Source organism: Tachypleus tridentatus, chromosome 13, assembly GCF_004210375.1.
Source record: "Tachypleus tridentatus isolate NWPU-2018 chromosome 13, ASM421037v1, whole genome shotgun sequence".
NCBI lineage: Eukaryota > Metazoa > Arthropoda > Merostomata > Xiphosura > Limulidae > Tachypleus > Tachypleus tridentatus.
In genome coordinates this window covers 20,709,525-20,725,983 of record NC_134837.1, presented here as the reverse complement: position 1 = coordinate 20,725,983, position 16,459 = coordinate 20,709,525, and the positions used below count along the sequence as shown (strand labels likewise).

The 16,459-nt window shown below is 33.5% G+C and overlaps 2 protein-coding genes across 2 annotated transcripts in view; both read right to left on the bottom strand.

The window, feature by feature from the left end:
• LOC143238065 (histamine H2 receptor-like) overlaps positions 1-3,750 on the bottom strand; it is a 47,771-nt gene extending 44,021 nt beyond the window's left edge. Inside the window, 1 exon segment of the mRNA XM_076477992.1 lies at positions 3,712-3,750. The gene's annotated coding sequence lies outside the window, so the exon portion shown is untranslated.
• Positions 1-16,459, bottom strand: part of LOC143240139 (nicotinamide N-methyltransferase-like) — a 425,422-nt gene that overhangs the window by 263,528 nt on the left and 145,435 nt on the right. The gene's annotated exons all lie outside the window — the stretch shown is intronic.

Sequence of the window (16,459 nt, the reverse complement as noted above, 5' to 3'; positions counted from 1 at the left end):
AGATAATTAATTTTCGGTATGCACTAAACACAAACATAGTTCTTGTTCTTGTAGTTTACTTATACAGAGGTCGCTTTCACTGGATGAGAATCCAACTGTTCAGGCACCAAGATCTACCAAAAGGACACTGCTATCGTAAACAATATCGTACTCTGTGGTAACATGTATTACCTAGTTACCATAACACGTATTACTTAGTTCAACAGCAACAAAGGTAACTTGAAACAAGAACAACTTAAAGATTTTCTTGACTATGAGTTACGTGTTTGTTTGTTTAAAAATTTTCAATTGATATTGAATTTCGTGCAAAACTACACGAGGGCTATCTGCGCTAGCTGTTCCTAATTTAGCAGTGTAAGACTAGAGGGAAGGCAGCTAGTCATCACCACCCACCGCCAAGTCTTGGGCCTCTCTTTTACCAACGAATAGTGGGATTAACCGTAACATTATAACGCTTCCTCAGCTGAAAGAGCGAGCATGCTTGGTGTGACGGGGATTTGAACCCGCGATCATCAAATTACGAGCCTTAACCACTCAGTCATACCGGGCCTGTGTTAAGTGAACCCTGCACATATTCAGAACAAAGGATGAAATTAGAATAATTATCATAATACTAGAAGAAAATAAAACACGTATGAAAATTCAAATATCAAGCCTCCACCACATATATATATGCAGAACGTTAAATCCATATTTGGTGTTGCTGAAAATTGCAGTCAGAGCGGAAAGTAGTTAGATCTTATCATATTATTTCACATTAATATAAACAACCAAGGTAGAATAAAGTGGTCAGCATCACAGAGATATGACATCAAAAACGAAGTAAAGAGTGTAGATGGTAAACTCTATAAAGTTGTAATTTAAAAGAGAGCATGTTAAAAAAAGGTTAAAAAACAAAAATGTTATATTCCTCAAACAACGTTTGCTTTAGTATTATGCAAATGAAATTGTCTTCAAATTACCTCGGAAAAAGGTGTTTTTTACTAAAATATGGAAAAAACTTGATCTCTCACAGAACAACTAACTTGGAAATATTCACATGTGTATCAAATTACTGTAAATATAGTTGTTATGATTTAAAACTTTTGTATCTTGGGTGCTTTTTATAAAAAAATACTAAACGTTTTGCTTTGTTTGACTTTTTGTAAGTCAAACATTTCATAAAGGTTAGGGTGTGTAGGGCTGCTGATCAAAAGTTGTGTTACACGTCACGTTGCTGAACAAATCTCGTACTTTCTGTTGTGGGTCCGTGACAATCAATAGAGTTCATGATGACGAGAAACCCGCTTGAAGTAAAAATGTAATATAAAGATGGCTGCCATGGGTTTTAAAACTCCAATTAGTATAAAGTATAGAACAATGTTGCGACCTTCTTAGGTCATCTTCAGGTATTTGGTTCCACTATACATGTATAATAAGACAACATAAATACAAACACAGTGAAACCTCTTCTGTGTGTTATTATTTGATTTTACAAATATACATTGTTTTTCAGGGCTAACTTTCTCTCTCTCTCTCTCTCACTAGGTACCATATCCAGTTTCAACGTTGCCAATCATGGTTCTCCATATGTTCGTGTCTTTTGTACGTTTAAACATTTCAGGCACATTGACATCTATTTCATTATGACACTGATATCGTTTAATCTCGGTCATTCTTGACTCATTTAATCCTCTATTATTCCAGTAATTATCTTGTTTTCAAGCTTTTCCTTTCTCATTATGCATCTAATGAAACTCGTTTGTCTTTCTCTGATGGTTAAGATCTCTGTGTCTCTATTCTTCTCGGTACTTCCTAACTGATTATATGGTCTGTCCACAGAATGTGTACCATCATTATATAAGGCTGCGTTTCTGTGGCTTATTGTCACTCTTCCACGCTATGCAAGATGGTTCAACACTCACTGCTATATGTAAGTATGGAATGCACATAACACTGCAGTATTATTCTCTTGCAGCCATGGTTATGGTTTAATTTCTTAAATTTTTCCTGACTTTTGAAAACTATTTTTCCCATACTTATACGTATTTTAATTTCTAAATCACTTCTTCCGTCAAGTGTAAAATACTACCTAAGTAGTTAAATTTGTCAACCTGTTTGATTAATATATTTCCAATATGAAGTTCACACTTTAGGATAGCAGACTTTTTGCTAACGGCAATAAACACTCTTCTTAAGGTAACGGAAAGTCTCTTATCATTGTTTGCTTCTACCACCATATCTAATGGTTCTTCTAAATTGATTTGTGAGTTAATAACCAACAAGTAAATGAGGTATCCGTACTTTTAGAACTTTAAACGTGGTTAGTTAAAAAATCAATGGATATTTAGAAAGGGCGGATTTTTCCGATTCTGAGAAACATTCTGTGCGAAGAATTTAATTGTCATAGTAACAAACGGTGATTAGGGACCACTATTTAAATTTTACAGTAATTTTACTGTGACTACATGTTACACGTGTCGTAAGCATCCATTTTGGCATCTTAAACTGAACCTAGTATTTGAATTCATACTAAAATTTATAACATACATAAAATGTATATCGCATTTATTACTAACAGAATAATTTCTGATTAAAGTTCTTTGTTAAGCTAATCTACAAATCAAATACTAAGCATTTTTAATATTTTAGACACGATGAAAGCTCTGTAATTGTGCACACCAAGGTGATATATTTTCTATTTCTACAGCCGACCGACTTAGTGTCTCATAAAACATTCACGAACGTCTTGTTAAAGTAGACGAATGAATTGCAAATATTATTTTTAACTTTAGTTGAAGAGAAATTTAAAAAAAGAAGAGTGCTATTTACCTTTTCTACATATTTAAGCAATTACCCTCTCATAAATGTGTTTGGTGGATAATTTAAGTTAACGTATAAATACGTAATTTAGAAAATTTTAAAACATATGCAAACAAATAATTAAGTCACAAATCATACATGAGATATTCAATGTGACAGATAGGTAAGAAATGTGTTAGGCACCTGATGGCTTCTGTTTAAATAAAAATAATAATCTAAGAGCACTTGTTACAATATCACATCAGTCTTTACTTATATATTGATATATATAATTTAATTTGAACATAAACAAAATGTTTTTATGCGTTGATTCTCTGAACGAAACTAAAAGTTTAACGAAACATGTTTTAGTTTGTGTTTCTGGTAGACTGTTTCACAGGCACATACGATGGGGCTTCTTCCCTTCAAAACTGGTTTCATCTCCACAAAGATTTCCCATTTTAAATTTATGCAGTTTCTGGCTCACAATTTTCTCTTTTGGGGACACCTCTAGCAATAGCTTTGCATGCTGGGTATGTTTCACACACTTTACCAGTCATTTCACACCTCTAGATTTAAAGTTTTAATCTGAGAACATTTTGGCCAATCAACTTACACCCGTGTATTATTTATAAATACTCTTTTGTTTCTGAAGTTTATCAGAAATTGTATTCAGAAAACCTAACTTAATGTAATATAAGAAAGAGTTTTTCCGACATGAATTGTAGTTATAATTGAAGATCTCTTACCTTGAAATGGTAGAAATATTTCTTCTGAACAGACACTAAAAAGGTTTTATAAATAGAACAGTAAGTCTCGAAGTATAGTTACTTGATTAATGACTTTATTCTGAGTTGTATTTCCAGAAAAATAAACTCTGGACTTTCTTTTCTTAGTCACTAAAATGAAAGTAAAAATAAATATAAGTACCGTTGTTGCAGTATCTTAATATGTCCGTCTCGAGCTCGTTGTTTGCCTTAATGACTTTCATAGCGCCTGCCCAGAGACATTAACGCATTTCTGTTCTTTCTGCGAATCACGTGACCTGCTGAGAACGGAGAGATGATTCCTGAGAATCAGGTGGTAACAGTGTTGAGGTTCTCATCCTGAATGTTTTCGTACAAAAGTAATCAGGTTTCAAAAGGTTCTTTCTTTCATCAAATAGAGATAATATATAAAATCGAGATAAACTATGTAAGTCCAAATGACAAATAATTTAACATTATATATTTCGTTGCCTGTTAATACCGTATTCTCCAACCAAACAAAAGTATCACTATTGATATGTAATGAAATTTGTGACGACAGTTTTTCCAAACTCAAGTAAAGTGGAAAATACCCTCATATTTAAATAATTAAGCAAAACTGCTTCTGACTAAATGTGTTTATAGATAGCAACAGCTTGTTATATAGCGACATTTTGATACTGTCGGTTAGCTTATGTTTTCATCATCAGAGTTTTGCTTCCTCCTTCGTTAGACTGCGGTAACTTTACGGACTTAAAACGCTAATCTCCGATCTTTCATTCACTGCTGTGGGAGCAGCTGGTAGCTAACGTGGTTGTGTCTAAAAGCACAAACCAATGAAAATAATTGTTTGTTTTGTCTAACTAGCAACTATTAGTGATAATTGATAAAACGTTAATATTAAACCTAACATAAATTATATGGATATTTGTATTTGGTTTGAATTTTGAGCAAGACTACACGAGGGCCATCTGCGTTAGTCGTCCCTAATTTTGTAGTTTCAAACTAGAAGAAAGACAGCTAGTCGTCACCACCCACAGCTGACTCTTGGACTACTTTTACCAACGAATAGTGGGATTGACCGTAACTTTATAACGCCGCTGACGGCTGAAAGGGTGAGCATTTTTAGTACGACGGGCATTCGAACCCGCGACCGTCAGGTTATGAATCGAGTGCTTTAATCACCTGGCCACGCCGGGTCTGTTTGTATTTGGAAATAAAACCTTTAAAACTTGAAAAGTCAGTGTTTTATTGTAAAAATGTTAAGTCAAGTATTTGTTTAATATCTGAATCCATACAGTGCGATCTTTTTCTTCTAGGAAAATAGCTTTCTGGATGAGTTCTGGTGAATAGCTCTGTTTATCTGTTTCAGAAAAAAAACACCCCAAAACACTTGATAATTAGATAGAAGAATATAAATCAATATGTCTAAAAGAACGACTGACGCGTAAAGATTTGTTCTGGTCTTTGTTAGTAAGATTTATTTTTTATGAAACTTTAAGTTTCAACACGTATAAATCTACAGCTTACGGTATTTGTTACAGTTGATTGAGATATAAAAGAATTCCAAACCTAAAACCCTAACCTTGTAAGTTAGTTTAACCTTTGAAAAAACACCAAAGAAGCATAAATCTCTCATTTATATGTTTCAGGCTGTGGCTGTTGCCGTAAAGTATCTTTGTGCAAAGATTCACTTAAACTGTTCGAAATAACACACCAAAAGCCCCAATTTATTAATTTATTTTGCCTTTAAACCATATAAATCAAACGAGAGACAGAAATTTCAAATCTGTCTACGGGGCTGTAACAAGGGCTCTATCAAACTTCATTTTGACCTTTAGAAATTTTACAGCTCAAGACATGAGTGTTTGTGATGTTTGACCTTTGATCCCTTAAAATGAAGCGGAAACTTCTATAATAAAAAAAAAGGTGTCTTGGCGTATTGAACTATGGCGTATATTTTGTAAGACCAGAGTTAATGTGGACTGTAATTTCTATTCAGGGGATGTAAGGATACATTATTCTTGAGTAATTGTTTCTACAGTTGTGAGTTTCTATGTAGAGTGACTTTTACAAAGAAGTTGACTGGTAACGACATGGTAATGACTCAAGCTGGAGTTTCACACTTATCAGACAGTAATTGGATTTGTACCACTGAATTTCATTCTTGCCATCCAAAGAGAGATGTCCATCGTGTAATCAGCAATCACCAAAGATAATATTCCACGACTACTCTCTGACCTTCTCAGAAATTTCAGCAAACTGTTGACACCCATGGTATCCATTTTGTCTAATGACAACATCGCCATCTGCAGAATCTGTTTTCAAGGAAACCAGGATAAATTAGCCAAGCTGGTAATGCTGAAGGATAAAGTTTTACAAAGTGGGTGTTTTCTTATAGCAAAGCCACATCGGGCTATCTGCTGAGCCCACCGAGGGGAATCGAACCCCTGATTCTTTTACAAAGTAAAAAATAAAACATAATAGCATCTGTTATTTATGTATTTATATTTTTTACCTTTATAAAATAAGTTATTCACACGAGGGGAAAGTAAATTTAAAAAAAAATTGAAATGGCGATATACCAGTCCTGTAAAAATTATTTAATGTTTTATTTTCACTATTGACAGTCTCAAGGAAAAGCAGTGTTTGTTGTTCTTGGGAAGAGGTTTAAGATGCATTAAAAATGGTAGATTTTTCTTTTTTTGCCTAATGTCCTTAATTACAGATCAAAGAAGACTTTTTTTTTTCAAAATGCTTTATGTTCTGGTAACAAGTAATAGCTACTGTTGAGTCTGAGTTACACATTCTTGACTATTTGTCCCACCTTTAGTTTAGAATTTGGGATACTGGAGTATTTGTTTTAACTTCTAATATGTTCTTCTTCTAAATGACGGTTTTATACAAACAAGCTGACCCAGATGTGTTCGTGGTTCTCGTTTCTCTTCAGTTGTTGAACCTGTACTTTTATTTTATTTACCAAATTAACATTTTGAGGATTAAATATTAGATGCCCCTAGACACCTTGTATTGGTTCTTGTCAGTGAAAAACTATACACTAATATATATACAAGAAAAATAACGTTCATTTGAATACAAAAATCAATAATTATGTGTATCCATACACACATATAAATAAATAAATATATACATAAAACACTGCAAATAAACTCAGAAATAAAAGTTAATTTTCGTATTACTAGTCCTGTTATCATCAATAAAACTAGTAATGGATGATGTCTATGGCCGTGGTACCCAAAGGTACTTCACTCGTAATCTGAGGATCGCTGGTTCGCATCCCCGTCGCGCCAAACATGCTCGCCCTTTCAGCCGTTGGCAAAGAGTAGCCCCAGAGCTGGCGGTGGGTGGTGATGACAAGCTGCCTTACACTATTAAATTAGGGACGGCTAACGCAGATAGCCCTGGTGTAGCTTTCCCCGAAATTCAAAACAAAACAAACCACCAAAGGATTTTTCATCTATTACACAAGATACATACGCCAATATCAAACTGGCCAGTTACTATGGAAAATCAGTTAGGGGTTAGGAGTTGAATGACTGAACCCACAATACCTTAACTCCTACTGTCTTTCTTTGTCTGCAGCCAGTTATTATAACTTACTAGACCTGTGGATATATGTATTATTTACTTTGATTTAAGACTTATTAGTAGCTCTTAAATATTCCAATGTTTTAAAACATAATGTACAAACGAAATGTAACTTAGGATGAAGTGGAATTACATTGTGGTGGAAAAGAACGAATTACTAGGACGTTCGGTGAAGTGTCAGTGGACATTTACACTGGTGAAGCGTCGAAGTGTTTCGATTTATATTCTTCACAGGCTTTAATCCGTCTCGAGCACTCTTTCTTTCGTATTTAAAGTTTAAGGAATGAATTATGTGCGTTTCATTTCACGCAGTTCTTTTGTAGTATCTATCAATGTCACCATTATTCAAGTTCCAAACCAACCTCACATCTATAAAGAGTAGATATGCATTTCAGTGTGTGTTTTCAACGTTTTTCTCGCCACAAAACCACATTGAGATATCTCTTGTGCCCACCGATGGGAATCGAACTCCTGATTTTAGCGTTGTATATCCGTAGACTTACTGCTGTCCAGGTAGCGGACTTATTCTCAGTTTTAAACATCTTGTATAATCATTGATATTAACTTTGATTTTAAATGCTTTTAATATAAAGTTACCTATTTCATGTTCGGTATCAACTCTTTTTATACTATCTAGGTTTTTTTTTTGTATCAGGTTGGCACTTAGTAACTTGATAAGATTATTTGATTATTCTAAAAATATTATTACGTTGTTGAGAATACGAGTTTTCACTCTCATATTCTATTTAAGTTCAATATTTTATATTGGAATTGTAAAGATATCTTTGTTCTTAGGCTTGTAAGAGATGACTTTGAAAGGTTTTGACTATAGATCTACATTGCAACAATAACATTTTAATTGGACAAATATGATGCACGAATGTTTAATATCTGAACATAACAAGAAAAGCAAAGTTTAAACTGGTTTGTTTTGTTTTGAACTTCGTGCAAAGCTACTCGAGGGCAATCTGCGCTAGCCGTCCCTAATTTAGTAGTGTGAGACTAGAGGTAAGGCAGCTAGTCATCACCACCCACCGCCAACTCTTGGGCTACTCTTTTACCAACGAATAAGGGGATTGACCGTCACTTTAGAACGCCTCCACGGTTGAAAGGACAAGTATGTTTGGTGTGACTATCTGGCCATGCGGGGCCTGATTCAAATTTTATTGATGAAAAATGTAATCAGAATCTGATAAATAGTGTAATACGGAGTTCAATGTTAAAGTTTCTTTGCTGCCAACAGAACAAAAATTAAATTAGTCCTTTTCTTCAACAAAATCTGTTGATGACACATGGGATTAAATTAAATATGGAGACTGGAATGATTCCCATATGCGAGAAGTTCACCAAGAGCTTTTAACAAGCTGAAAATAACACTTGGTAAAACTCAATTTTGTATATTTGCAATCATGATTAAACATGTTTGTAAGCATGTAATCAACTTTTATTACCCACAACCAAACTCACAAAATCACCTTTATGTTAGCACCATGGTTGGTTTTGACCTTTGAGAAAGGCTTCAGTTTATTAATACAGTTTGTGATACAATTACTTGTACAGACATTTAAAATGGATTTAGTTTCTAACCTTCTCAAGTATCTAAGCTTTCAAACAATTTTCATAATAAAAACCAATATTTATTCTAGAAATAAGTGACGTACACGAGGGTTGTTGGTTGACCACAAGGCCCTGATTGTCCTTATGTCAGGAAAGTGTCTTCTTTTTCTGTGTCAAAAAATTCTAAACAACTACAAAAATACACACCTGATTCTACAAACTACAAGTTAATAGGGGGGAAGTTATTAAGTGACAATATGTAACAAATCACTATTTATTATAAATTATAACACCGTCAGAATAGGAATAGAAGAACGATTTGTTTGCTTTTGTGGTTTTTACCCCATGGGTATCACAGATAACCCATCTTGTTTTGAGATGCTTGGAAATTGCTCTTTTAATATCCACTGCACAAAACTGCCATAAATTATAGCTTTACTGAAGGTTCATTTTATGTAGAACATAAATAGTTATCATTTAAGTTTTTAGGTTCACCTTCTTTATCAAAAAAGGTTAACAAAGTCTTATCATAATAATTATTGAAATGCATGTTTGCTTGTAATGTTAAATTTACTCAACATTGTTTACATGGTAATACAAATTGTGTAATAGTTTAGCTATTTCGACATTCGTCTGCTTACTTAAGCAGTTTTGATTTACACGATTCGTTAGTAAATCTTTTAATCCATCGTTGTTGACAAATGTATCCAAATCGTTTAGTGTAACATACTTTTAAAAGATGCACCTATAATGTTTAGCCTACCTTAGTTGAAGCAAGTATATCTAAATCGTTTAGTATACTTTAATTGAAACAAATACACCCAATTTGTTAAGTGTACCTAAGTTGAGAAAAATGTAACAAAATCGTTCAGGCTACTTTAGCTGTGATAAGTATAGCGAAATCACTTAGTCCATTTTAGTTGTGAAAAGTGTAGCCAAATCATTTTGTCTCCCGTAGGTATGAAAAGTGTTTTTAAAAATTTTAGTTTACCTAACTTGAGACAAGTACATCCAAGTAGTTTAGTTCATTTTAGTCGAGACACTTGTACCTAATATTTTTTAACTAGTGAACAATTCAAAAATATAACTTGGATTTTACCCCTATGTATTAACATTTGTAAGTAACATCAAACATTTTTTAAGGTTCACTCTGTGAAATGAATTTATTGACGACCTACTTTGTTTTAACCTATTTTTTTATTTTATCAGAGCTAAAACAATAGTTATTCACTTTAGAAATAAACTGAGTTAATAGGTTGGTATATTTCATAACTCCTTGCTGCAGAATTACAGTTTGAGTTGCAGAACAAACTCTCATTTTTAAAACTTTTGTTAAATTATATTTGGAATATAACCTGGGCCTAATTTACATATTTAGCTTTAAATCTTTTTCCTATTCTCTATATTAAACATTTTCAGGTCATAAATATAGGATATTAATGACTTAAAGATTATGTTGTATAATTTGAACATTCTTTTGCAATTATTTTCACATAAATATAGTTGTTCTGAGTCTGGTTAATTGTTTAGTGATGTTAGAACTCAAATTAGTAATATAGCTTTGACTCCTTTCAATAATTCTAGTTTTTAACTAGAGATGTTGAGGTTAAACCTGATGGCTACTAAATACCTTTCTTAGTACAAAAAATCTATTGAGGTGAATGGTCTGATCAGAAATGAAAAAAACAATCATCTTACACAATTAGAAACATCAGATCTCGCGATATGCTTAAAATCTTGGTATCTAGGTCAAGCATTGAAACTAAGCAGGGTGACAGTACCGGTACTCTGAGTATCTATAAACAAATGAAAATATTTATACACTAGACCTTAACACTTAAGCTCTACTGTCTGAGATGGGGTTCTGAAGGATAACAGATCCACTTTCCAAATGCTCTTTCTCTTTGCAGCAGATGGTACTATCTATACTCGCTCTTCTCGTACAGATATGGTTGTGTCGTCCGTACTTCCGTATTCTAAGTTCCATTTTTACATAGTTTAATAAAGTTTGAAAAGCTTCTCATGACGAATACACGTTATTCTTTTAATTATATAAACACAAAATGGTTTTAATTTTTAGTTCAGTGTAGTTAAAACCTTCGAATAATTTGAGTGGAAGTACTATCACTTATAAATCTGATAAAGACAGTAGTATTGTAAATTTGGATGGAGATTTAATAGTGGCAAGAGATATTTTAAATTAGTGGTTCCCAACCATGGGAAGGCCTGGCATGGCCTAGCGCGTAAGGCGTGCGACTCGTAATCCGAGGGTCGCGGGTTCGCGCCCGCGACGCGCCAAACATGCTCGCCCTTTCAGCCGTGGGGGCGTTATAATGTGACGGTCAATCCCACTATTCGTTGGTAAAAGAGTAGCCCAAGAGTTGGCGGTGGGTGGTGATGACTAACTGCCTTCCCTCTAGTCTTACACTGCAAAATTAGGGACGGCTAGCACAGATAGCCCTCGAGTAGCTTTGTGCGAAATTCCAAAAACCCAACCAAACCCAACCATGGGTGCGAGATAACATTTGTTTTGGCTACCTTCACCTTTATTCTTAAATAAATATTTACTGTGAGGGGTGCAAGAACATATTAAAAATGTTTAGGAGTGCGGAGCATAAAAAAGGTTCGGAACCACTGCTTTAAATGTTTAAACCGAGGGTGTGATGTTATATAACGGCCCTACTGATACAAAGTAGGCCAAGTTACAAAGTCACGTATTAAAACTGAAAATTTATAAGATTTGAAACTAAACATTAGACCATTAAGCAGTCATTCTGGAGTTTTAATAGTCTTCCTAAAATACATAAATCCATTAAAACTCTTACTTTATATCAACCATACTTACAACCATGATTTAACTGGATTTTTGGTTGACTGTTTAAAGACTTACCACTATTGAATACACCTTGAAAGACAGCTTTGAATTCTGTAGTGAATGCAATTAATCAAGTTTGATAATGGCATTTGTTACGTTAGTATTAATATTGAGTCGTTCTATGGCAACATAACATAAAAAAACAATATAAATAAGTGATGACGTTATTTCTTAAAAACAATTTTGATAATATTAATATTCATAATTCAGTATTTTCAAAAATTGACGAGTTTCGCAGCAAAAGAACCTCGTTTTTTCCTTAAGAGTAGTTTTTATGATCAATTTTACGGTTTGCTGTGGATTCCAGACTGTTGCAGTCTTTGGTTGGTCATTTCTGTGATGCCATGAAAAACAGTGGTTGGAATACTGTTCTTTCAAACCACTTTACTGCTGTAAACATGTAGCTGATACTTTTATCATTTTTACAAATTCTGGTCAAATATAAAATACATTGATGAACGAACACTAACATCATACTCTCTTACATCTGGACGCATTGATTTATAACAGTAATGGCCTCTTCCAATGTTAAGTACGCTATAAAAAATTGTTTACGTGCTTATTTTCACGTTTGCAAGCTTTTGCTAAATGTTTTAAAATAAAACTTGTCAAGTGCCTGTTTTATAGTACAAACAAAATATCTACCTCTTACGGAATTGCGCATAAAGATTGAGTAACTTAGAGATTTCGCATATGAAAATTGGTTTCCTAGATATTTATTTATACAGTTTCCTAATTACATCAATAAGATACGTTTTGGTAAACCATCCACGTATGAAGTTCCTAAATATTCTCCTGTTATTACCTTGACATATATAACTTTTGATTGTTAAAATAGTTGACAAATGTATAATCCAGGGTATAGTTTTAAACACAGATAAGATTTAGTTTATGTATATCGCAGGGTATAGTTTCAAACACAGATAAGATGTAGTTTTAAACTTAATTCTCGTTTGCAATATTTTTTTAAAATTTTGTTTGTTTTTTAGAGCAAAGCCACAATGGTATACACACACACACACACTGTGTTCATCCTAGGGGATCGAACCCTGGATTTTATCGTTCTAAATGTGGAACAGTGGTTAGGTTACAAAATTTAATCACCTTATACTTGCATTCAAGTAAATAAACATTAATTTGTTCTTGCTATCAGCAAGGCTATACTTGCTACACTATTAAAAGGAAATCGTTAACTCGTGCGAAAAGAACGTGCAAATTTAAGATCCAGGACTAGATCAAGCGTGCTTAAGCATGTTCCGGATGATTGTGACGTAGTCAACCTCTACTTTCATTCTTAGGTCTTACCATGGGCCAGTGATAAATATGTCCTTCGTATAAAGAGAAGTTGCTCATTCACAAACCTGAAACTAACCAAGTTAGCTCCGCATATAAATAAATTTTGGTTCGATAAAATCAGTATTATAGTAAAGACCTCAACGTCTAAGATCACAACCGAGATGTTATTGTTTGAGACCTTGTAATAAATTAAGAATAAAAACAAAGAAAAAGTAGTAAAAATCGCATGCTTCAAATTAACTTTGTTAACAAATTAACCGCAATTTTTTTACACGTTATCTCCATTTCTTTAACATCTCATTTATGGAAATGAAAACGATGAATGAACTAAACACTTTACAAAGTTTGTACGGCAACAATAGCGTTTGACACTCACAGATGCCTTCTATTCCTTGCATTAAGCAATACAAGACCCAGTGTATTGTACCTCTGAAGACCAGTATCTGTATTATAAGTTGGCTACTATGTTTTGGTGTGTTATGACCAACACACCTTCTTGTACTTGTAATGAAATACAAGTATCAGATGTTGTGCATATATCATCACAATGTTTGTAAGTATTTATCCAAACTGGCAAAATTGTCAATATTTTTAATTGTCCGCGTAAGCTATTTTTAGCAGCACTTTCATTATTAATAAAAGGATTAAAAAACCGTCTAAATACTTCACTAAATCATAGTTAGTTGTTTTAAATTCTCTCCTACCAAACAGTTTGTTTTGTTTTGCTCTACATAGTTCATATAATAATTCTGTTTGGGATCATGTTGCATGTTTTATTAGATATTTCTGTAAACTCGTTTGGTCTTCCAATAACAAGTTGAGAAATGTAAATAAAGATTTCTTTAGAATCATTAGTAGAAAACTTGAAGGGTTGATACCGTGAATAAAATAAATATATATATCTGGAAAGATTCGTTTTATCATAGACATTTCAAAAGGTTTCTTTCACTTCATGAAGTGCTTTAAATACTCATTAGACAATATTCGAATTATATAAACAACGAGCTATAGTCATTACGATAGATGGCGTTATTAGTACTTTCATTCAGAATGTATCGATAAGTGTGTTGGTGTTTTGTTATAACAAAGTAACGTCTGGCTATCTTCTGTGTCTACCGAGGAGAATCGAACTCCTAGCTATAATGTTGTAAACCGAAGACTTACATCCATCCCACCAGGGCACATATCGATAATACACAAAGCCATTAACTGACTAAAGTTATATTACTGTTGTAATTAACATTGATGGACGAAATTGTAATGACATTCCTAGTATCCCAGTGCTACCTATTGTTTTTATTAGAAATGGTCAACCATTACGTTTTGAGAAGCTAGTGGTACATAATGCTTTTTATTATTATTATTGATAGATTATTTTGAAATATTCATGAAGGGATTTCATTAATCTGCAGAAAACCTGATACTATATGTATGTAGACCAAGTTCTGATAAAGATCTGTACTTACTTAAAGATAATTTTACCAGTCTTCATACCTTGTTGTGTTTCTGTTTGTGAGCACAATCACACAAGACATTATAGAATAAACGGAAGGTACACGTGCTTAGTATGATATATTAGCTATACGATTAAATATTTTCTCTAAACCGTTACAGTGTTAAGTTGCTAGAGGTGGAAAATGGGAATGAATGGTTCCAATACGTGTTACTAATGGACCTGTTCATATGGATCAAGTTGTAGAACAATGAGATCATCTATGATGTGCGAGTAGATTGTTCGCTGATGAACCATGAGAGGGTGTCGTTGACTGTCGAATGTTATACTGTTATATTTTTTGACATTCTGCATTACGGTTAGCTATAATATACTTTTACTTACTTTAATAATAAACAAAGTGTATGAATGTGTAAGATTAATATTTCGTTTTATAGTTTGTCTGAACTCGGTATAACCAGATGGTTAATATACTTGACTTGTAATCCGAGGGTTGCTCGTAAACCCCGTCACACTAAACATGCTCGACCTTTCAGCCGTGAGGCGTTATAATGTGACGGTCAATCTCACTATTCGTTGGTAAAAGAGTAGCCTAAGAGTTGACGGTGGGTGGTGATGACTAGCTGCCTTCTCTCTGTCTTACACTGCTTAATTAGGAACGGCTAGCGCAGATAGCCCCTGTATAGCTTTGCGCGAAATTGAAAACAACAACAACAACAAAAATTTCTGTTTGAGTGTCATACTTCATGAATACTCTATGACGAGATCTGTTTTGCATAAATCTTTCAAATTTCATATATGTAAACTAACAATCTACGTGGTTTGAAAAAGAATTATTTCATGCATGCTCAAACTACATGCATGTATCCTAATTATAATACAATACAGTTTGACTTTATAGTTAACGTATACGACTATAAATACATATACTAGTTTAACTCGTTAAAATTCCAATCACAAACTTCAGTTTTTACTTCACTAACAAAGTGCTTAAAATTAATATTTTATTGCAGGTCACTAGAAATATTGAATCGACAATTGCTGTTCAAAGTACTCGGTTGAATAATAATGAACAATAAACGGGAACTGGATTTGTGAACAGTGTTTTTCACTAACTACTTGAACCAGGTTCATTGCTCATTGTTTACCAGCCTCGACAAAAGATTTTCTTTGTATGACATCTGATGCTAAATTTATGCTAGACTTAACAGCTAAGGTTCCTTTTTTCAGAACTGAGTTAGCCGAATGAAAGAGAGTAACAGTTCTGTGATGTAAATATTTCGGTTTGACCTCTTTCAACAACCTGGCCGCTCTCCCTAAGTAGGGACAGTCGATGTTTCTACTTTTCGAAGTTATATGATGAATATAGAAGGTTATTTATTCATACTATCCCCGAACTGTATTTGAAATTATTTGACACAAGTTGGAAACATTTGTCTCACTAAACATTCGTTTGAATTTTGTTTCTAATATTCACGAAGAGCATAATATGATATATTGAGAACTGTTAACTTATGTTACACATATGTATACTCTGATCAAATAAATTTTGTATAATATAAAACACTGTTTCTGCTTACTGTCAACACTCTATTCGTAGACTATGAAAACTAAGGTCCCCAGTTAGTTAATGAGGAGAGTTATCTGTCATCAGCCCTTAGTTACAACAATTAATGATCCATAGAGTAAGAGAGATTTCGCCTAATTCCCAGCGGTCAACAACCTAATCTTCGTAGGTTGTATTAACGTATTTACATAGTTTAGTAGGGTATCATTTCTGTCATGATCCGTATCAGCAGTAAACGTGCATCACCAACCAACCATACTAGGTTCCGCCATTCTTGTTAACAGTGTACGGAGCTATAGTGGTCTCTGGTATAATATGATTTTATCAAATTGAAACACTCGCATATTTAGCGAGTATTTTGGTTCGGTTTGTTATTTTTCTGTAAAACAATTTTTATTAATAATACTACAACGATGTGAATATAATGGATAAATATAGTATGCTTTAGGTGACCAGATCAGGTATAAAGAATCTCAGATTAGTAAGAACACGTGTTCAATAAGAAATGAGACTACAGGATTGTTTGTTTTGAATTTTGTGCATAGCTGTACAAGGAATATCTGCGCTAGCTGTCC